This window comes from Cupressus sempervirens, chromosome 3 (assembly GCF_028749045.1).
Source record: "Cupressus sempervirens isolate cs-2001-9-10 chromosome 3, ASM2874904v1, whole genome shotgun sequence".
NCBI lineage: Eukaryota > Viridiplantae > Streptophyta > Pinopsida > Cupressales > Cupressaceae > Cupressus > Cupressus sempervirens.
This window is the reverse complement of record NC_143120.1, coordinates 534947569-534972452: the sequence shown is the minus strand read 5'-3', so window position 1 is coordinate 534972452 and position 24884 is coordinate 534947569.

The following is a 24884-nucleotide window of genomic DNA, read 5'->3' as shown; positions in this document are numbered from 1 at the left end:
TAGCAGTACAACCTAGGATGCTCCTGCATCAGAGAATAAACCTAATTTATTTCACTTGGAATTCATAGGGCATGTGAATAATATTTGTTAATCCTTTAGCCTTGAGATGTTGATGTTTGGGTTTCAAAATGCTATTCACACATAACCTTCCTAGGGTTTCATCCATTTCTAGTGTTCCAATTTCTTGAATTGAACATTTATAATAAGAATGAATTTCATTGATTAATAGTGTCTTGAAAGGGATTTGAGATTGTACTCCACTCAAGTCTAGGGTTTTAGCAATTGCAGGAGTGAGCTTGAAGTCTAGTGCCTTCCATTATACACCACAAACTAGCATATATGAACCTCACTTTGTCTTCTTGTTGTTGGATTCCATCTTCACTAAATAGGGTTTGAGAGAATTTGAAAACTTTGGTAACAATTCACTCAAATCACTTGAAGATCTCACAACACAATAGCTCTTGAAAATTCATAGTGAAAATGACTTCGATTTCATTGCTTTTATCAATTTGTTTCATAAATGCTTGGTATGAATGTTAGATCAAATTGACAAACTATCATCCACTTCCTTTTATTGAACACTTGGTGAAGTCTTCATGATTTGATAACTATATGTGTCTTAATTACTCCTAACCTTGCTCGATAGAGTCTATAACACATCCTTTCTTGGTAAGACAGTAACTTGACCTTGCTTGGTGATAACTTTCATTTGTTACTCGGTGATCCCTTTTGCATCTTGAATGCTAGTTTGGATCTTTCATCCTACTAACTAGAATTGATATCTAATGTCTTATTTAGTATCAAAATTCCAACACTCCTTTGAGAGATCAAGTAGGAATGGTGGAATCACTCAATTCTTGAGTGACTTGATCATCATTTCTCAGACTTATATTCTTAGTCAATTTTGGAACACATTGTTGTCTTATTTATTTTCTGATGTTGTTAGCTTTTGCCTTCTTTTCATCTTCTATTCTTCTAGTATTCATACAATTCTTGGCAAGGTGACCATGTCCTGTACAGATGAAACATCTTTTGGTAGTATCTCTTTTCCTCATGTGATGTTTTACATATTTCATACCAATGTGTCCAAATTCTCCATAGTAATGACATCTACAATAGGTGTTGTAGTTCCAACCAAATATAGCTTTTACAATTTCTTCTGCTGGATTTAATATATTGGTTTTGCATTCTGATGACTTGTGTCCATATTTCTTATATTTATGAAATTTTCATTCAAATATTGATTTCTCTTTGCATTTATTTTCTCTATGACCATGTTGATTACAATTGTAGCATTTTCCATTGAATTTTTCTTTCACATTGCTCCAACATTTATTTGAAGTATGGCCTATCTTACAACAGTGGTTGCAAGTAGGTTTTTGGTTCCTTTGAGCTCCTTGTTTGGATGATTCTCCTTCTTTTTTATATCTAATTCTTATTTTTCCTTTTTTTCTAAAGTGACTTTGTTCATTCAAGTGATTTATGTCTACTTGCGATTTCATCGTTCTTTCATTGATTTCCCTTTCACAGTTTAGATCATTTTGTGATCTTTCATTTTCTAAACTTAGATGTAAGATTTCTTCATTTTCATTGGTGAGTTGATTTATAAAGTTATCTTGTTGAAGGGATAAATGTTGAATCTCATTGTCTTTTCCTTCTATTTCTTCTTTTATCTTGTTTTGCTCTTCCATAACTTCACATAGTCTTACTAACTAAATTTTTTGTTCTCTTCTTAGTTTTTTTACTTCTTGCAGTGAACCATTCTTTTCTAGGAGTTCCTTGATTACTTCATTGGCTTCATCTAGGCTACTTGAATTAAGATCTTCAATGTAGAGATGATCATTCATTTGAATTGCAAGATCTTTTTTTCTTTTCATGGATTGAAAGAGTTAATCCTTTGCTTTCTTGATTTGGGCAATAGCCATTTCCAAATCTAGCTTCTCATTGTCAATAGCCTTGTTAAGTCTAAATATCTCTATGGTCTTTGATCTTTATTCAAGGTGTTAAACTTGTCTCTAAGAACAACAATGTTTTAATACCAATTGTTCAAAATATTATGACAAGCTAAGTTATTGAGAGGGGAGGGGTGAATCAGTAACCTCTAAAACTTTTATCCTAATTAGAAATTAATCCTTCATATAAATTTTTATCTAACCTCATGCATGAGAAACTTAGAAAATATGAAAGCATACATAAGAATTTGACACATAGATTTGGTGACCCAAAAACCTTCCAAATAGAACATAAAATTAGGGTGGGGATGATATGCACAAGCTTAAGTACTGTAGTATAAAGTTGGCAAGTTAAGGCTTACATTGATCACTTCTAATGATCTACCCTATTAGGAGCATTAAGGATTGCTAGGTCCACCTTGTGAAAGGATTTTCAAACATATAATAAAGTATGCTCTCAGTAAAGAGATTTACATAAGACTATTAGCTCTACCTTGTTAAAGGATTTGACTAATCTACCTATGAGGATGAAGCAATCGCTAATCTTTGATCTACATCTCGGTTTGTTGAATGAGATTCCTTTGAGTGTAAAAATCACCTTACTATGATAGATGAATCTATGTTGCTCCTTATATTATTATAGCCTTTGTAATTCATAATTTTGCTCTTTTATAATGATTACATTACATCCTTTTTTATTCCATACATATATTGGATGTGATACAACACATTACAAATATATAAATTCAATTACATAATTACAAAGTCAACCAAAGTGTAGAAACTTAGGCTCTAAAGATTGACTCAGTGAGGTTTTCATATTCGATATCTATTGTCATTTCTTAGCATCATCATGCACTTAGTAGACATAGAATCTTTGTCTATATTGATCACTTCCAAGTAGTCTTGAACTCAGTCTGCACTGGTGACTCAATGAATACTTTGAAACTTGGCATATAAATTGAATCACTCGGTTACCACTACATAGCTTAGTAAACAATATCACCACAAGCTCAATATAAACTAAATCTCTTAGTTAACATTAAGTAGCTCGGTCAACATTGGACTCAATTCATATCAATTGCAAACTTGGTAAGCACTGCACAACTTGATTTGCACTAGTAAACTTGGCATACACTGAGATGCTCAATTGACACTATTGATCTTCACAATAGTTGCATCTGCTTAGTATACATTGGAACTTGTCCAAAGGACTTGGTAGCAACTGTAGAACTTAGTAACAACTAAAATCCTTGGTTAACATTGTTAATTGTACAATAAGCTCAGTATGAACTCACAATCTAAATAATTTTATGTCATTAATAACAAACATGACTAGAATGTCAAAAAAATATCTATCTTCTTCACAAATTGAGTAATTTTCTAGTTAGTATAAGTGACAAAGATGATGATGATGATCAAGAAAAGGATGAAGAGAAAGATGATGAAGAAGTAATACATTTTGATAACATTGATGATGAAGAGGAACAAGAGCAAGATGCTATTGATGAAGGAACTCAAAATCTTGAGGAAACCAACCCTGTCAAGATTGCTATAGTGGTTATTGCCTTACTTCGTCACCCTCCAAGAAAAATAGTGACAACATCAAGCATGAAGATAGTCTCAATAGGATTTATTGCATCTAGCATTGTAAACTCAAGCATTCAATCAATATTTGTACCAGTCTAGCTCAACACTTCATTGACTGAAGTTCCAAGTACTTCATCTACTGAGCTATAGACTCTTCCCTCTTCAACATTTTTGGATACTTTAGGTATTTCTACAATAACTACAATATCAATTTTTGTAGCAGGCCTACTATTTCAACTATTGTTTCCATTTCGAGTACACAAGCAATATGTGCAAGGAAAGTTGAGACCGAGCCTCAACCAAGCACAAATTTTTTGGGTAAAGGTAAGGAAAAGGAGGAAGATGTAGATCTTGAAGAGGAAATTGTGATTCCTAATTGAGATATTTCAAAACTCAATCCTAATCAAATGTAGACCTTCAAAGAATTACTCCAAAAGAAAGCCAAGCAGCAAAGGCTAAGAGAGGAGAGAGACAAAGAATTCAAAATCATTGAGGATGCCAAGAATATTTTTGTAGAGGCTATAGGTATAGAGGTTGTTTCTTCTCAACCAATTTTGTATCGGTTGGAAGAGGTGGTCCATAGAATACAATGAAGATCTAAATGGACAAGATAAATTATTATAGAGAGCAGAAAAAAAGTTTGAGAATAAGGTGTTAGAACTTATTGATCAAAAGATTGCCATTTACCAAGCAGAGTTATCTACTATTTTGAGTTCTCTTAAAATCTCATGTACTAATGTAACTTCACTTTTTGGTAAATTATGTGATATTTCAAGTTTTAAAAAGGAAATAAAAGACAATTTTTCTAAGATTGATGAGGACCTTAAGGCAAGTTCTTAGCAATTGTAGCTTGACCCAAGTTCAAGCTCTTCCCATTTCAATAGGATCAGATTTTTGATAGATATACAGGTAGAGATGCTCAGAGAAGAGGCCAAAATTAGATCTACATTGGTAGATATTCAAAATATGATTGTCCCTAACATGGATGCACTACAGAAGCATATTTCATATTCAAAAACCCTCATCCGTGACAATAATTTCTCTATTACAAACCATATGATTGAACCATCAATAGAAGTGTAGGTGGTATTGCATATATGCAGGGTCTTGCAAGAGAACTGGGATAAGACCTTAGCACTCATACAAAATGTACATTCAAAATTCTTGTCTCATTTTGGCATTAACATGTAAATACATATAATATAAATCTTTGGCATTAATGTCAAAAAGGGGGAGAAGATATAAGATGATATAAAGGGGGAGAAACTATAGAAGTCATGAGGAGAAAGATGTAAAAAAAGATAGGGGGAGAAAATTCCAAGAAAAGTGTAAAGCAAATGTATATTTTATTTATAGTATACTATATATTATACTATGGAGAAGCATTACCATGTACATAAATGTATGCTTTACAAAACCAATTCTGAAAAATCTCAAAAATAGTATGCTCTATCAAGTTGGAGATATAAGGTGATGAATAATTCAATTTTGACTGATAAGTGTTTTTGTCACTAATGCTAATGGGGGAGATTGTTTACATTCTAGTCATGTTTGTTATTAGTGACATACACTTATTCTAGTTGTGAGTTCATACCAAGCATATTGTATAGTAAATAGTGTTAACCAAGAATTTTAGTTCCTATTGAGTCCTACAATTGCTATTGAGTCCTATGGATAGATTTCAGTTTCAACTAAGTAGTTACTACATATCTGAAGATCAATAGTTTAAACCAAGCATTTTAGAGTATGTTGAGTTTACCAATGCAAACTAAGTTATGTAGTGCTTGCCAAGTTTGTAGTTGATGTGTTGTGAATCTACTATTAACCAAGCTATTTAGTGTTAATCAAGAGGCTCAATTTATACTAAGCTTGAGGTGATAGTGTTTACCGAGCTATGCAGTGTGAATCAAGTGATTCAGTTTATATGCTGAATTTCACAATGTATTCCTTGAGTCACTAGTGTAGAACGAGTTCAATACTACTTGGAAGTGATTAGTGTACACTCGAAAGTGTTCCACTCTAAACCATTCTATCCAAACAATTCCATGAGTTTGGAATGCGTGGATGCCAGCTTAGAGCTCCCTATCCACAGAGTGCAAGAGGGTGTATTTCAATTTCAAAGACTCTTGGATGAGCCTTAGAGATACTCTTCTTGCTAGTAAATCATGCAACGGGAGGTTCTTTGAGATAAGAGCAAGAGTGAAAATATCTTCAAGGAGTTCCTCAAGGATGCAATGCAAATGAAGATTAAGCTAAGATGAGAATGCAAAATGCAGCTATGCTAAAACATGTATGAGAGTGTTACAATCCAAATATTAAGCTATGTGAGAGATTATTGCAAAATAGAAGCTAAACTAACATGCAACATGAATCTAAGCTAAAATGCCATGGATGAGAGAATGTAGACAAGGAAGAGAAGTTCTCCACAAAGCTCCAAAGAAATCTGTTAGAAAACCTGCAGCATAACAATATTCAAAATGAGGATTGATTGAGGGGGAAAGCTCTCTCCCTTTGAAAGATGTATGCACGGTAGAGATCAAGATGAAGATGGTGGATGATCAACGGTGGAATTCAAAAAGAGGAGTGATCCATGTGCACACACAAGTCAACCAATAGAATATAAGTTGACTTGTCATATAAGAAAAAAGTCACAAAGCCATTTCTTTTAATTGCAAAATAGAAAAAGGACTTTATGTGTGCACTTTAAGTGGGTTAGAAGAATGGGGCCTTTTATTTAATTAAAAAGGGACATGTTCTTTTAATCAAATAATTAACTTAGGATAGCATAGTCAAACTATAGGTTATAATCATATAAATTGATTATTAGCAATTTGGTCTAGGTAAATGATTAAATTAATTTAGCCAAAATGTTGAAAAGGGGACTAATAGTCTAGATGACCATTTTTAGGTGATTACATTTACCTCTCTTTGACTAATGCGTGATCGATCTGGGAACACATTATGTCAAAAAAAATAGAAAGCCAAGTAGGCAGTGATAGATATAGATATCTGATTTTGAAGAACGAAATGTAGAAAAAGATAGCAAGTCCTAAATGTACAGCCTGATAGTGGTAGTACTGAACATTAGTAAAAGATGATGTCAGAATTCAAGAAGAATGCTAACACTTAGCAAAGTAGATAGATCGAGAACAAGTGAGAAGATCAAACAAATGCTCTTAAGAAATAGATAGTTGTAGTAATCAGCAATAAAGTATTTCTGCCCCCTCGGGATCGAAATCGAAATGAGGTAAGAGGAAGCAAAAAGTAGCTAGACATGAGAAAATTGAGATATAGCAATGTCTGATATGACAGATAAATTATTAGAACCCAAGAATGACTATAAGAAATCGATAAAATGCCCCAGTTTGACTAGAGTTGACCTTAAAGGATATAGCATAAAATTAGGTCAAATCTAGTAGAAAGATGATTTAGATGTGAAAAGGTGACTAGAAGTAGATATGAAGCATAGAAATGATGAAGTCATGAAGGAATGAAGATGCCCCAGCGATAATTCAGAGATTAGACCTCAAAAGGTCAGCTAATTGCTCAGAAGAAAGTAGAGTTTTAAAAGACAATTTTGACCATCAAGATGAACTCGAATTAGGATTTCGATCCCGAAAATGAATCTAGGACGTTGAAATTATTTAAGGTGTCAAAACTTTATATAATGTGATGATAAGATAGAAATGAGATGAAGTGAAAGATTAAGAAGGTAAAGGACATGAACAAGAAGAAATTAAAGAAATATATGAAAGGAGTTAGCCAATATGTCCACAAAAAGATGAAGAGAGAGCTCTCCCCATATGCAAGAATATAAGATTAAGCTAGAAAATGAACCTAAAATGCAAGCTAATATGCAAAGTGGTTTACTAGCAAGAAGCGCATAACATTTAGATTCTTAATTTCATCATTGAGCATTTATTAGGGACATCATAAGATCATACAACCATCACTAGTATAACAATGAGGATATGAATATGATCGATATTAGATAGGTATGTGGAAATCCAATCTAAGCATCAGAGACATGTAAGTCAAGATAACTACATGATTAGATTCCCTAATTTTAATATAGCAAGATTACACCTATATCAAGGCATAAACGGCAGGATAAACCCTTAGTGTGATCTTGCAAAATAGTCAAGGATGATACATTTGTAAGTCAACGTGTTGAATAGGACCAGCACAAATGCTTACAACACTATAGAAAAATAAAAGTATACCTACAAGTAGAAATCAAGAAGACATGCCCCATGCCCCCAGTCTTCTAGTCAATGACATCCTCGAAAGACTATTAGGGAGGGAACACATGGCAAAGAAATCATCATAGACAACACACAAAGTAGATAAAGATCAACATAGCTCAGTCGTTTAAGTGTTAAAGTGCATGTGTGCAAGTCACTTGGCCATTTTTTCAAGACTTGATTCTGATAGTGAGAAATATCGCGACATCGAAGACCGTAGGTAAACTATCTGTAAAGTGTTGAAAAACACTTGATGTCTAAGTGGGTTGGGGTAGTGTTGAGAAACACTATTTTGTGAGTTTGTCAAAGAAACCCTAATGCACAAGAATACCTCAATAGGATAAGTAGCTATGCCCCCAAGATGAGGACAAGAAACAATTCCAAGCTAGGAAATGTGTAGTGAAGTGGATGATTGAGACTGATAGACATAGGTGCAAGGGTTTCAAGTAGTGCCTATTTCCACGTTTTCACCACTTGACAGATTTTTTCAGGACTTTTTTCAATTTTTTTGTATTTTTGTATTTTTGAATTTTTTTGATGATACATCAAAGTGCCTATTGCTAGGTTTTCACTAAGATGATCTTTTTTTAAGGACATTTTTTGATTTTTTAGGATTTTTTCAGCATCATATATGATTTTTTTGGATTTTTTAGAAGGTTTTGAGAGATTACTAGTTCTTGAGAAAGATCACATCATTTTCTCCCAATGTCTAGCAAGGTATAGGACATGATGGAGAAACAAGCCAATGGATAAGCAAAGATGCATAAGAAAGGAATGTGAAGCAAGTGAAAGTGATCCTCAAGAACTGACTCCTCAAGAGTACCCAAGCTAGGGAAAGAGGTGAAATATTCATATGAAGCATGTTTTGGATAAGAAATGGAAGTAATGAGAAAGATAGCATGTAGGATAAGCAATGAAGCCAACAAGTGAGATAGCATGAAGTGTGTAGTCCAAAAGAGTAGACATGTCAAGAGACCTAGGAACCATTTTTCATTTATTATGATCAAGACCAAGGGGTCAACTAGATAGTATAGCAATGGGATAGAGAAATAAGAATAAAAATCAAGATAGAGGTTATCAGTGAATGGGAGAGCACAATAGAAAATCTCCTGGATAAGATAGCCAATATGCAAAGATAGCTCAACATTATCAAGATCAAAGAGAGAAGAGGGGATAGATGGATGATGAAAGAATTACACATGACGCCTGTTTGCCAGGTTTTCATCATGGTACTTATCCAAGGTGCCACAAGAAGTAGTTTTCACCATAGGATAAATTTATTTCTCTTTACTTTTGCTACCAAGGTGCCACAAGAAGTGGTTTTCACCAAGGCACATTTTCTTTTTCTTTTTTTCTTTTCTTTTTTTCTTTTTTTTTTTTTTAGAAAGAGCTCAAGTTGTTTGAATGTAGATAGCTCTCCTATAGAAAAGATAAGTCATGATAAGCCAAGACCATACAAAGGTATGCTCAAAGATGTTGATAGGGTGATGAAAGAGAAACGGTAGTAGGAAGAGTATATGGAGGATAATAGTTCATGTATAGAAAGTAAGTGTAAGCTTTAGAGGATTTCATGAGGGTAGTTGAAATATTGGACAAGATCAACATTGACACACACCTTGAAGGGTATTGGAACAATGGAGGAATCATGGATGAAATGGCTTGAGATCTAGATGTATGAGGTGGTAGAAAAGATTTGAAAAAAATTGGAGTGGAAGGCTTTGGAATATTTTTAGGAAGATTTTTGGAAGAAGATGGAATAGAAGCCTTTGGAAGCTTGAATGTCAACTTTGAAGTATTTTCAATATTCAAATCTTCTAAAAGAGACTTGGGAATCCATATAGCTTTAGATTTTCCTTTGGATAATTCAAAACACATTTATTCAATAATGGGTTTAGGAACCCATATTTTCTTTGATTTAGCTTTTTTAATACTAGACCTTTGCAGTCTCTTTTGTGCATTCTCCTTCTTAGCATTCACATGTCGATTAGATGAGACATAGTGATCTTCATTTTTCAATAGATTCTTATGTTTATTCTCACTTCCAAAGGACTTGGGATTTGTGGATGAATAAGGATGATATGATTGGTTTAGATGTATAGATGGGTGAAAAGTCATCAAGGATGAGTGTCTTTGTTGATCTTGAGGTATTATGGGAGAGCTAGGAGTGAATATAGGAGATGGAGGAACATAAGGCCCCAAAATGGATGGAAGGTTTGAATGCTTTAGCTTGGATGGATAAGCACCAAGGATAGATTTAGAAGATGTAAAGGGATAGTAGGAAGGGATATCAACATCTTTAGAATGAGCAACATGGTCAAAGCCATCAATAGACTCATGAGTACCTTTGATAGGAACAACATTTTTAATAGGAGCACTTAAAGCTTGAGTAAAATTTTGAAGTGGATATGGAGAAGTAGAACACAAGGGGACACTTTGATCTTGACAAGTAGCTTTGGATAGCATAGGAAGAGAACTTTTCTCATAATTTTCAATAAGCTCAAGGGAGATAGTGGAAGTGATATCTTCATCATACTTAGGAGGTGGACAAGATATAGGATATGGAATGGAAAAATCTTGAAAGAGATGAACGGGTTCTTGATCTTGATCTTTCTTGACATTTATAGCTTTTTCTTTTTGAGAGTCCTCTTGACATGGAGCCACTTCTAAGGACAAGGGAGAATGAAGAGTGAATGGAGTAGTTCTTGGATTAGGCATAGTAGTGCATGAAGGTTGAGGATGTTTAGGATTAGTAGCATGGAAAAGGTTTGCAGGCAAGTGAAGGTTAGCTTGAGTTTCTTTTAGAGGTAGCCCTTGAGGATACATGTAGTCAATGTGGAAAGCATTAGGTTCTTTATTTGATGGAGGCATGTTGGAAATATTTGAAGTGTTGGGAGATGCATGAGTGTTGGAAGAAGTGGAAGATGTAATGGAGCCACTACTAGACATAGGTTCATCAATGTAATCTTGCTCAAGAGAAGTATCCTCAACACATGAGTCACTAGAGGTTCTAAGATCAACAATCTCATCATCAATGAGATCTTGGATTTTATGTTTCAGCTCTATACAATCAGAAGTACTATGCTCATTATGTTGATGATAAGCACAATAGATATCCAAGAATGGGTTTCCATATGAGCTAGACTTAGGTAACATGATGATCTTATTGCTAAGAAGTTTTTGCAAAGTGTCATCATAAGAATCTTCCAAGGGAGCAAAAGTTCTATCAAAATTATGTCTAGGGTCCTTTTTTTGTTTCTCAAGTGAATGGTATGCATCCATGTCTTCATCATTATCTTGGTCAAAGATAGTTCCATCATAAAATTTTAGCATAGGCTCAAAGGAGGTATCACTTGCTTGTTCTCTAAAGAGGTCTTTAGATCTAGAAGAAGAAGACATTTGATGTCTTAAAGTAGAGCATGTAGACCTAGAAGAAGAGGATGACCTCAAAGAAGGTGACTCACATGCATGTAAAGACCTTAAGGAAGATTCATGTAATGATGCAATCTTCTCCTCTAACCTTTTCTCAAGTTTAGACTTCATTTCTGTCATGCGCTTAGAGAGATGAAGGTAAGAAAGATCATTTGTCTCTTCTAGTTCTTTGTATTGTTCATATAGATATTGAAACTCTTTAGTGACATGGAGGATATCATGATCATCTAGATTTTGTTGAAGTTTGGTAGCACAAGGTTTAGATCCCATAGTTTTAGATGCAAAGCCAAGCATAAAAGAGCCTAGAGGATAACTTGATGTTGAAACTATAGGAGGTAGAGTGTTCACTTGCCAAGATAGTAGAGAGAGATTAAAGCGACTTGTCAAACAATATGTGCAAGAAACTTACGACATGAATGAATCAAGTCAATAGCTAGGAAAGATGTCCAAATAGCCAAATAGATAGAGCAAGTAGGGTGACAAGTGAACAACTCTCCAACCCAAGAGTGTAGTCAAGAAATCAAGGCAACCATTTTAGCAAAAAGATAACTAGTAAGCAAACATAGACCATGAAGATAGAAATACCAAGAGCACTAAGACCAAAGAGCCACTTTAAGCATGTTTAAGCACTAGAAACATAACAAACGATAGCCAAATGCTGAAACTCCCCTTAGTAAGTAACACAAGAAAATATTTACATTTGATGTTTTGACTTGGTTGACAAAGTTTGACAATAGTTGATAGCATAGCAAGTTTGATGTTCAAAAGAAATTTCTTTCCAAGCAAGATAGTGACACATGGAGTAGTCTTCAAAAAATCAAGCAAGGGACAAAGCAACCTTGCATGATACAAGCATATGTGAGGTCTTAAAAGAAAGCTGTATAACTATCATCATGTGTATGTTTCAATGATTTCCACAGGTCTAGCACATTCAAGAACACATCAACCAATATCTACCTAAAGGACATGGTTCATTACTCAACAACTTGGCCCACACTTGATGCTCCTTTGCCTCACACCAAGTGGTTTCCCACAAGAGATATTGGCTTTGTCATGGAAATTCCATAAGCATAACCAAGGGAGCACAGATGGTGAGTGTAAAATCTTGGGGTGATCTAGGTAGTCCACTAGGATCGATCCTTGCACCAAGAAGTTGAGCGGCTAAAAAGGGTAGTTACTAACTTAGGATTTTTTAGATTGGGCTTCCGTTCATAGTGTTCCTCTTGCTCCCAATTATGGGACACCTCACCTTGCAATGAGTAACTGATCTTGCGATCATAAGAGTACCTTAAGCATTCTTGCCTAGTGATCTCCCTATGGTCGAAATCCCATAAGCAATCACACTAGGCAAAGATAAACACTATGTCTACCAAAGTTTTGTGTCCTTGGTAGCCTTGAGTTTATAGTGGGTTGGAAGAGCTAGGTAATCGGCTTGTCCCCACTTGGGTCGTTCCTCTCAGGTTGTCCAAGAGCAGGCCCTCTAAAGGATTCTAACTACACAAAGTGGATCAAATTTTGGAAGTCAAGATTTCTGGTTCACCACAAGGGTGAAGAGCATACTCTCCTATTCCAATCATTTTCTCCCAAACACGCCAAGAAGATTCAGTTACCCCTTGCTTTTGAAACCAAATGGCAAGTCAAGATTTTTGATTCACCACAAGGGTGAAGAGCATACTCTCCTATTACCAAAAGACTCCAATCACAATCTTTATGTGCCTATGAAAAATAAACAATTAGTCAATGCCACACATGAAAATAAATTTTTTTTTTTTTTTGGGTTTTTATGCTTTGGGCAGCCCTGCAAACAATGTTAGTAGCCCTTGCGCATTTGAAGCTTTGACATGCGTTCTTTTTATGCAATGTTTCAATTTTTTTTCATAAGGATGACAACCTGTAATCACAACTTGTTAGCACCAAAATTTAGTGTAAAATAACATAAAAATCTGCAATAACAAGTGGTGAGTTGCCTCAAAAATCTAATTTATCTTCCAACCAAGTGCATGCAAAGAAAGTGCAAGTTAATCACAAATGCTCTCATTTTTACTCTTTGATTTTGACCTAGTCAACAAGATTGGACTTGTTTGCTATGATTTTGTATCCAAAAATAAAAATGAAAAGAAGAGACCCCTATTAAAAATCAGAGATATTTCCAAAAATGCAAGAAATTTTAAAAAATCTCTTCATTTGCGCTCTAGAGATCAATTTTGTCAAAATAGGCCAAATTTTCAAATTGAGTTTTTGATCCTTAATACGACTTCAAAATTCAAAACACAAAGAAAGAACCCCCATTAGAATTGAAAACCCTTTCTGAAAATGTAAGTTTTTTTTAAAAATTCACTGATTTGTGATCAAAAATGGATTTTTATGAAAACAAAAAAAAAAACTCCTAACTCTTGAAAATCATGTCAAAATGCTCTACAAATTGGATTGAGACATTTTGAGGATATACCAAACCTACAAAAAAAATTTCAGAACCAAACTCCAAGTGGTTTAAAAGATATGATCAAATCTTTAAACCAACTAAGTTTTTGGCCTTCAAACCAATTTACTTATGGGTTGGCCTTAAAACCAAAGTGATAATTCTACAAAAGCATTTGATTAGATCCAATATGCTGCTGTAAAAAATCAGAGATGAAAAATAAAAGCAAATGGAGCTAGAAACTTGATTCAAGCCCCACGGTGGGTGCCAAAAATGTACACTCGAAAGTGTCCTACTCTAAAACATTCTATCCAAACGATTCCATGAGTTTGGAATGCTTGGATGCTGGCTTAGAGCTCCCTATCCATGAAGTGCAAGAGAGTGTATTTCAATTTCAAAGACTCTCAGATGAGCCTTAGAGATACTCTTCTTGCTAGTAAACCATGCAACGAGATGTTCTTTGAGATAAGAGCAAGAGTGAAAATATTTTCAAGGAGTTCCTCAAGGATGCAATGCAAATGAAGATTAAGCTAAGATGATAATGCAAAATGCAGCTATGCTATAACATGTATGAGAGTGTTACAATCCAAATATTAAGCTATGTGAGAGATTATTGCAAAATAGAAGCTAAACTAACATGCAACATGAATCTAAGCTAAAATACCATGGATGAGAGAATGTAGACAAGGAAGAGAAGTTCTCCACAAAGCTCCAAAGAAATCTGTTAGAAAATCTGCAGCATAACAATATTCAAAATGAGGATTGATTGAGGGGGAAATCTCTCTCCCTTTTAAAGATGTATGGACGATAGAGATCAAGATGAAGATGGTGGATGATCAATGGTGGAATTCAAAAAGAGGAGTGATCCATGTGCACACACAAGTCAACCAATAGAATATAAGTTGACTTGTCATATAAGAAAAAAGTCACAAAGCCTTTTCTTTTAATTGCAAAATAGAAAAAGGACTTTATGTGTGCACTTTAAGTGGGTTAGAAGAATGGGGTCTTTTATTTAATTAAAAGGGGACATGTTCTTTTAATCAAATAATGAACTTAGGATAGCATAGTCAAACTATAGGTTATAATCAAATAAATTGATTATTAGCAATTTGGTCTAGGTAAATGATTAAATTAATTTAGCCAAAATGTTGAAAAGGGGGCTAATAGTCTAGATGACCATTTTTAGGTGATTACAATTAGTATGGACCAAGCTTCTATGTCTACCAAGTGCATGATAATGCCAAGCATTAACACTTGATTCTAAGTATTAGAACCTCACCGAGTCAGTCTTTAGAGCCCAAGTTTCTACACTTTGGCCAACTTTGTAATATGTGTGTAAACTTGTGTTGTGGCTGACTTTGTAATTATGTAATTGAATTGATATATGTAATGTATTGTATCACATACAAATTATGAATGAGTGAAATAATGTAATCATAAAAGAAGAGCAGTAGAGTGAATTAAAAAGGCTACAATAGTATAAGGAGCAGCAAAGATTTATCTATCATAGCAAGGTGATTTGTACACTCAAACAAATCTCATTTAGCAAACCAAGTTTCAAATCAAAGATCAGTTACTATTTCATCCTAACATGTGGATCTTTCAAATCTTTTAACAAGGTAGACCTAAAAATCTTATGTAAATCTCTTTACTGAGTGCATACTTCATTGTATGTTTGTAAATCCTTTTGCAAGGTGGACCTAGCAATCCTTATTGTTCCTAACAAGGCAGATCATTAGAAGTGATCATTGTAAGCCTTAATAGGCCAACTTAATACTGCAGTACTAAAGCTTGTGGATATCATCCCCACCCTAGTTTTACTTTCTATTTGGAAAGTTTATGGGTCACCAAATCTTGTGTTAAAGTATTGTCTATGCTTTCATGTTTTTTTAGTTACTCATGCATGTAGTTAGATCAGAATTCATATAGAGGATTAATTACTAATTGGGATAAAAGTTTGAGAAGTTACTGATTCACCCCTCCCCTCTTAGTAACTTAGCTTGTCATACTATTTCCAACACCTTATCTAAGTATTATATGTAGGGAGATATATTGATAAAGTATCATTATTGAAAATCTAAAATTATTTATATATCCCTAGATCTTTAATATATAAAATGCTTCCATTTCATGATTCATGTTAAGGAAAGGGTTTTTTAAAGTAAAATTATATGTTCCTTGAAATGAAATATTTATAGAAATATCTTCTTGGCATAGAGATTTTTTTTTTACCCTCATGTAAATATATTAGTGTTTTTACCAAAATGGTTATTTACTTTTTCAAATTTATGAAACCTTTTTATGTGACTTTTATGATATTCTTTGAATATGAATACTTTGACCTAGTGCTTATGTATGCAAAAGAGATTTGGAAAAGCCTAAATTAAATGCAACATTCTAATTTATTTACTTTATTAAAGTCTCTCATAGATTATTTCTTGTGCAAGATTTATTTATCAAAAGATAATTGTTATGGAGCAAGAAGTATTAGGGAGATCAAAGAGGCATAGGAGATTAATTATTTTGTCAAAACTTTACATTATAAATAGGTGTTCAATGGCATTTAGGGTTTTTTTAGGAAGCATCATGATGATCCAAAGCTTCTACATATCCTTTGAATTTCTATAAAGGATACCAAGATTATCACCACCATAATTCATTACGAGATATATTTTTCATATACATTTTCTAGAAAGTTGGTCTTGTTTTTCACTTCAGATTGTGTTATTTGTATGCAATAGAAACACATCTATTTTTGGTGAAAGCATTTCAAATTCAATACAAGGATTCATGTGCTTGATTGATCTTTTGGTGATATCATTTTTGTCTCATTTATTTTGTTTCCTTAAATCAAATTTTAAATTTTCATTAATTGGTTGTCCAATTGATTAAATGCAATAAGTAATTTTAGTGTTTGGAAAATAATAATATTGTATTGATTGATCAATCTTCATTGTTGTCTTGTTGGGCTCTTTAGGGGAGTTAAATTTAGTAAGACTGATTATTGGAATTTACTTAAGCATTTCAATAGTTCATACATAATTAAAGTGATAAAAAATTATCTCAAAAGGATTTATTGTTTGTCTTTTAGGGTTACTTTAAACATTATGAATGATCAATAGAAGAATGATAAAGAATCTATTGGTCAAGGCATTGGTTTATTGATTATTATTTTGAGTTTTCATGCTGATATTAGAAATGACATACATCCAAGTGATAAAGGCCAACAAATCTATTATACATTTATATATTACACCCACAAATTTTTATCATCTATTAAAGTCCTTTAAAACACCCAAGCCCCAAAGTCATCTACTCTAAAAAGCCTCTAGGGTGTGAGGTATAGGCCCACCATCCTTGGTTCTATAGAGCCAAAATTGTAGAGGTTTACATTCATTTAGAGTGGAACCTATCAGTTGGAAAATTACTTATAGGAATTCCCATAATTGGATCATCATTCCATAGGAAACCTAATCTGTCAATTTGGGCACCAATAGTAACCTTGAAAATTATAAGAGCATAATTACAAAAGGAAAATCAATAATGGACTGACATGAATTTCCTTATCAACAACCTTACTAATCATTCAATAGAATAATAAGATATTTTATTTGATGATTAATATAGATAGGTCTCATGAGTCCATTGTAAATTTATAAAGCTCATTATTTGTTTTGATTTCATGTTTGATTGTCACTTTCTTCTTGTTTTAACAGACATGCTTATTGCAAACAAATTTGATGTATTTTTTATTTTTTGGAATTTTTCAAGATCATATATGATTTTTCTGATCCTTTTTAGGGTCTTTTAAAATTTCTTCAAGTCATTTTTTGTATTTTTTCATGACATTTTATGACTTTTTTTTCAAGACATTTGAATATTTTTACAAAAAATTTCAAGTCATTTGGGAAGAATGACCCCAGTTTGGTGAACCAATTCAAGAAATGGATAATCATGAAATATTGAGAAAGGTAAGGTCATTAGTTCTAGATTTGGCATGTATAGCAATATGTTCTAGTGAGTGCAAGCTTAACTTGTTCATCTTTAAACCTATGTTGTCAATTAGTGTCCAAACACTTAGTCATTTTCAAGTCATTTACTAGGAAAGATTACAAGGTCATCATTGTGACCAAGTTATATAGTAAAGGCCAAGAATACAACACTTATACCAAGTGAGTTAGAGATTTTTGAGCATTCAATAGAGACCAAGCAAATATGCAAGCCGAGTGATATAATGAAGACCAAGCATATCAAAATATTATCAAGAGCCAAGAAAATAGACATATAGAAGTCTATTGAATACAATTATTTAATATTGTATTGTCTTTGATGTAACAAAAAATGTCATATCTTTTCTAGTTAGTGTATGTCAAGCTCACTTGGGTGATGCAGATAGTTTCTTGTGTCTTCTGAGCATTACAATCTTTTCAAAGTTTAGAAGACACTAACTATCAAGTTCACTTAGGCATTAAAGAGTGATTCGTAGAAGTTAATTGTTAACTAAGATCACTTAGTTAATGAAGAAAATTTGGATGGAACCAATGCTAACCAAACTCACTCAATTACAAAAGAAAGTTTGTGAAGATTCATTATTAATCGAGTTTATTTGGTTGACACAAGAAAATCTTTTTTGAGTTAGCGTCTATTGATCAAGGTTAGGTAACGAAGGTTTTTCTTGTTTTGGGATATTGGGTTCAATAGATTTTTTTTTTGGTTCTAGCTGACTAAGGAGATGAAAATCAATTATTCTAAGGTTTATTCAAACCAACTTGACAACACACAAGGTATAAGTATAAGGTTGAGGATTGAATGTGTGGAAGTTTATGGAAGAATAGAAGATGCTTAGAGGAAGTGAATTAGTAGGATAAGAAGAATATCCTTGTGGAGCTATAAAGATACATTCGATCAGAAAGGATCAAGTATACAAGGAAAAATTGAGATATGTAATCAACAATTTAGTTGCATCAGAAATCAATTCATCTCATTTTTACTCTCTAACCATCGTAGCAATGATCTAAATCTCTTAATAGAGTTGGCGTAACAACTATTTGTAAATCCTCTAACAAGGTGGAATTTCTATTGAAGTATCTAAAGACCTCTAACAAGGCTACTCCAAATGGGGTAATTAAATCCTAAAATAATAGGATCACACCTAATAGTGTGTTTTGCAACCTTTAATAAGGTTGGCTCCTAACAGGGCTCACTTTAGAAGAGTGAAAATCAATAACTAGTTGCAATTGGTGGTTTTTCTCAAATTGGGTTTCCACGTTAAATCTTGATGTCACTTCTATTCATGTTATTTCTTTCATGTGTATGCAACTAAGTTTTGATTAAGTAAAAACAAGTTTTAAATGACCTAAAACCTTGTACAAAATAGAAAAAGAAAACTAAAAAACCTAGAAGAACTATGCAATAATACCAGGAGTAGTACAAGCTAAAACAAGTAGCTAAAAATAGCAAGCTAGAAAAGACAACAAAATGAAAGAAAAAATATAGCACAAAACTAGCTACAGGGTCTTCAGTAGATCTACTACCTAGTTTTCCAAGATATTGATATTTTTTGTAGAGGCCTTCAAATCATCAATTTCTTTGGCTTCAACACCCTCTATCTTCTTCGAGTTAGCCCTGGTGTGCTTGCTAGGTCCTTGGTTATCTTTCACTTCCTTGGATCCTTGACCTTTCCCTTATTCAAATTTTTTTAGGAGAGTGTTAATGTTGTCAAACATTGTCTACAGAATAGAGAAATTTTGATTCGCAAGTTTCTTAACCATCTTCTCCATATTAACCACTATGTTATCCAGAGAATCCAACTTTTTCTGTAAATATTTTATCAATTGATCCAAAGCTCTTTATTTGGCTTCATTGGGTGGAACATGTTTCATTAAATTCTTAACCTCTTCAGTGTTACCAATCACCTTACAAAGTTTATCAATATGTTGTCCTAGAGTTTTCTCCCTTCTAGTAGTTTTGCTAAGCTAGTTAAATTCTCTAATAATGTCATACATTTGCTACTATAAACTACTAATCTCCTTCTTTATCAGCCTTAGATTACCAAAAATCCTTTTCAAAAACCTTTTTTTATCATTTCCCTTTTTATGAGTAAGGTCATCCTTGTCCCCACCAACATTGTCTCTTTCATAATTAGTCTCCTCATGCCCTTTAGCATCCTTTTTCCCTTGGTAAAGTACCTTTTTTTCCTTTTTTCTCTATCCTCTTAATTAGAGTTCCATCATTAGAAGGAATGCTTGGGGTCTTGTCCATATTCTTCCCCTTGTTTTTAGAGACCATACTGGCAATACCACTTTCTCATTCCCCTCTTCCAACTCTTTTTCAAAATCTGTATCTACTTCATAATTAGTCTCCTTAATCTTCCTTTTCTTCCCAAACAAGCTACTAGGCTCTAGCTTTTTCCTCTTCTTAACCTTAATCTCCTCAATCTTATCCTCCCTATCTTCATCAAAGCCCTATTCTTTTCACTCCCCTCTATCTCACATTCCCTAGTTTTCTTACTAAAACAAGGTCTATCCACTTTTTTTGATTTAAGAAGGTTCATAACTAGCACCATTAATCCCTCATGATAGGAATGGTCACCCTCAGGATCATTTTGAATAGCTAAAAATTATAGTATTCAATGATTGCCTAAGGTAGAAGTGAAGATTAAGCCTAATGATATGCCTAAAATGGTTCACTAGCATAAAGTGATACCCAAATTAGTAAAGTGGCCATCCAAAGTTAAGTATTTAATAACAAAAAACATGAAAAACCTCTAGGGCCAAGATATAAAACTGAGGCTAAAATAAGAATTAATAATTTTAAGTATTCTATTTTGTTCCTTTGTCATTTCTAAAAATTCCTCCACAACCCAATCTAAAAGCTTCTTGTCTCTGTAAAAGTTAATCCCCTTTGTGTCAAGGCTTGTAGCCTTCACTATAATGTCCTTAGTAACCTCCATTCTTTGATTACCCACCAGAATGCTCCCATACTTCTATTTTTTAATGAAATGATGAGTAATAGAAGGGTTACTATCTTTAAGCTTCTCCATAAAACCTATAAATTTCCCCTATTCTAGAATATCCCAAATCTCCTTCTTCTTTTTTCCAGTCCTTACAACTAGTTGGTTTGATCTTCTTTCAACTTCCTCCCATATTCTTCAATTTTTTATAGATTTTCACAATCTTAGGGTACACATTCAAAAAGAAAAGCCTAGTGTCACTATTAAAGTAGGAAGAATTGATAAATAAACATGCCCCCAATCCATGTCACAATGAATAAAAAGTCTCAATCAGTCTATTCATAATCTGTGCCTCCCGAAATCTGCCCAAGTAATAATTAATACTTATAGTTTTATTCATTATTAATAAACCTTTTTTCCCTACTTCTCACCCTATCATACTAAATCAAGGATACTCCCTCAAAAGGGATATTATCAACTTGATTCCAAATCTGCTTCTCATCACTTTTGCAAGCCACATTCACAAACCAATCAACAACCTAATTTTTTTCTCTATAGTTATGAGTGATGATACAAGTCTAAAATGAATTAATTAAAAAAATGAACTTACAAATAATATTATGAATTGTCCAAGAGGGATTGTTAACTTTATTGAGATAATTAATAATAATGAGGGAGTCTCCCTCTAGCCAAATCTTGTCCAAATTCATACTCTTGGCATAACTAAGACCATAGAAAGTAGCACTAGCTTCCACCACATGACTCATTTTTTTTCTAATAGGGATGGTCATCACACCCAAATTGTCCCCATTCATGTTTCTAATGATGACACCACAACCTTCCATCCCTAGGTTACCCTTCAAGGCCCCATGAAAATTAATCTTACACTAGTCCTGAGGAGGGAAATCCTACCTAGCCAAATTCTTAAGGTTATTTCCATTTTAAGAAACATTTAACCCTTCCTAATTCCATATCTAAATCACTTTTTCTTTCCAATCTATCTGGGGTTGATGCCCTTTTCCAACAATCCTAATATTCTAAATCACCAAATGCTTGATCTTATAGAACAACTAGACAAAATTAGTCTCCTTACCACTAGACACCATATCATTTCTTTCCTCCCACACTCCACAACAAAGAAAAGGGAGGATGAAATCCCAAAGCTTCATAATCAACGTTTTATAGGTAGAGAATTCCATCCTTTAAAGAACTATTGAATAGTAAGGGGGGAGACCTGAACCAAATCCAACTAACCATATATACTTTCCCATAACCTTCTAGTATAAGAGTAGTGAATAGTCATATGATTAATTGACTCTTCTACTTCCTTGCAAAGATAGCACATATTAACAAAATTCATACCTCTCTTCATCAAATTATTAGTGGTTAGAATTTTATCCCACAAAAGAGTCTAGAAAGAAATGTTAACTTTAGGGGTCATTTGTTTATACCAAGCTTTAACTCAACAAGGTGCTTGATATTCCTCAAAAGCATTGGCATATAATGACAAAATAGAGAATATTCCATTGAGACTATAACTCCATATTAAAGTATCTGTCATGCCCAAAAATACGAGGGCAAAAACACACACAATCTTTTTTTTTTATTAAATTAATAATTAAAATGCTCTAAGTTTGATATGCTTGTGTTCACAATTAAAGTAAAGGTTCTCTACATTTCATCTTAAGTTTATAATCTTGTGGAGGAATACATCGTTAAATTTGAACTCTCATTATTAATCTGATATCGACATTTGTTTTGTTATTTCAGTACTAATATAACATTTTATTTAAAGAAATATTGAATAACAATTCAATTGAAAACTATTCTAATTAAATTGAAATATTAAATCAAAGAACTAACTAAGATAATATCACATCTAACATATACATAAATATACTTTCTTTAATTTTATTCCAATCACAATTTTATATAAATCCAATAAAATATTCCTAATATAATGACCGTATGAATTAAATTTAAATTTGACTAAGATAATAAAATATTTCATGAAACATTATCTACAAATTTTAACAATACTTTAACTAAACTAAAACAATATTAGCTATAATTTTAAAGCAATCATATTGATTAACATTTTAATAAAATCTATTAATTAACTTATAACGTATCAACTACTAAAAGAAAAAAATTTAAATTAAATAAATTATACACTACTCCAAATTAATAAACAATATAATGTTAACATCTTTCTTCTTTTCATATAACAATTTTCATTTAATTCTTAAATTAAATTTCATTTGACTAAATTAAATTTACATCCAATAATAATAATAACTTATAACTTTTTGACTAATAATCAAACAAGCCATTTTCTACATATTACTCTAATAATATAAATAAATCTAATATTAAAACTAACAAAACAAAAATAAATAAATATTATCTAACAACGATTCTTATCTAAAATCAAATACTAATAAAATAAACCAATTTAATTTAGATTTAAACTAACATATGAACAATGTATCAAAACTTAATATTTAAAAAGATCATAATAATTAAATATATACAAAGATAAAATTTCAAACTAACTAACTAATATTAACTAATCATTAATTTAAAACTTTCTAAAATAATAAAACAACTAAATTAATTTAAAACTAAACTAACTTCAATATAATTCTATCTTAATTTTTAATACAAAACTTAATTTAAATCCTTTTATTAATTAAAATAAATTAACTTTAATTTAAATATCATTTACAAAACTAAACTAAACTATATTTTAAAATACTAACTAAATTAAATCTAACTAAACTTAAAATTAAAACAAAACTAAAAAAACTTTTAACAATATAAACTACATTAATTAAAAAAAACACTATACATACTACTCACCTTGCCATAATTTATGGTGCTAAAGCAAACTATGGCATTAATATGCCATCCCCACCCACCAAAACAAGCGTTGAATTAAGTGGGGAGTCATAGTCAAGAACGACTCCTCCCTACTATGTGCCATCCTAGGGTATTTATTACCCTCAAACACCCTTTGAAACATGGCATGCTTAATGCCAAAAAAGAGTTAATAAAAACTTTTTTGAAACAACAACATAAGAAGCCCCCCTCCCCCCCAATTAATGTTTTCTGACATGTCAGTCAAACCCAACCCCCCTAAGTTAATGCACTTCAGATGGGGAGAAAGGAAAAATGGATTGCGCTAGGAAAAAGAGGTGAAGGGTAGTTATAGTTAAAATTTTATTTGGTAAGACATAGGATATTTAGGATATTATAAAGTATTGGTTTTATTCATTTATTTTTATTTCAATTTTAAAAAAAAAGCATCAATAGAGAATATTCTCTATTTTCACATGAGAATTAAATTTTGTTTGCCCATACAAAAATCAGAGAGTTTTTGCACTCTTGGGACAATTTTTTTTTTTGTCTTAATTTTTCTAAGTGTTGAAAATTTTACGAACAAAAGACATAAAGGTAAATATTTGTCTAAGTATGCAAATCAATTTTATCCATTATTCAAAGGAGGGTATATATATATATATATATATATATATATATATATATATATATATATATATATATTGCTATTGAATTTTGCTAAAACATAGTTAAGCCAAGAATTGAATAACTTCTTTAAACAACATTGCAAGATTGATTTTTTTCTAAGTATGCAAACCAATTTTATTCATTATTCAAAGGAGGGTGTATATATGTATATATGTATATATGTATGTATATATATATATATATATATATATATATATATATATATATATATATATATATATATATATATATATATATATATATGTATGTATGTATATGTATATATATGTGTATGTATATATATATATGTGTGTGTGTGTGTGTGTATATGTATATATATATATGTATGTATATATGTATATATATATATGTATATATATGTATATATATAATGCTATCGAATTTTGCTAAAACATAGTTAAGCCAAGAATTGAATAACTTCTTTAAACAACATTGCAAGATTGATTTTTGATTTTCAATAATCATGAAACTAAACCTACGTTCATAACATAATTTTCATTTTTCAACAAATATGAAACTTGAAATTTTTCCTAATTGAATCATCATCATTTCATTTTTATTTTTTATGTGTATCCATATAACTGAAAATTACGATTAAATCACATGAGAAGCAATAATACTGAACCATTATTTTATTGGCAAACCTAATTCAAAGGCTTAGCTGAGAAAAAATAGGAAGAAAACCCGATGTCGTTTCCATTACAACAAAGTGATAAATACAATTTTCATAGGATTTCAATCCCGAATTT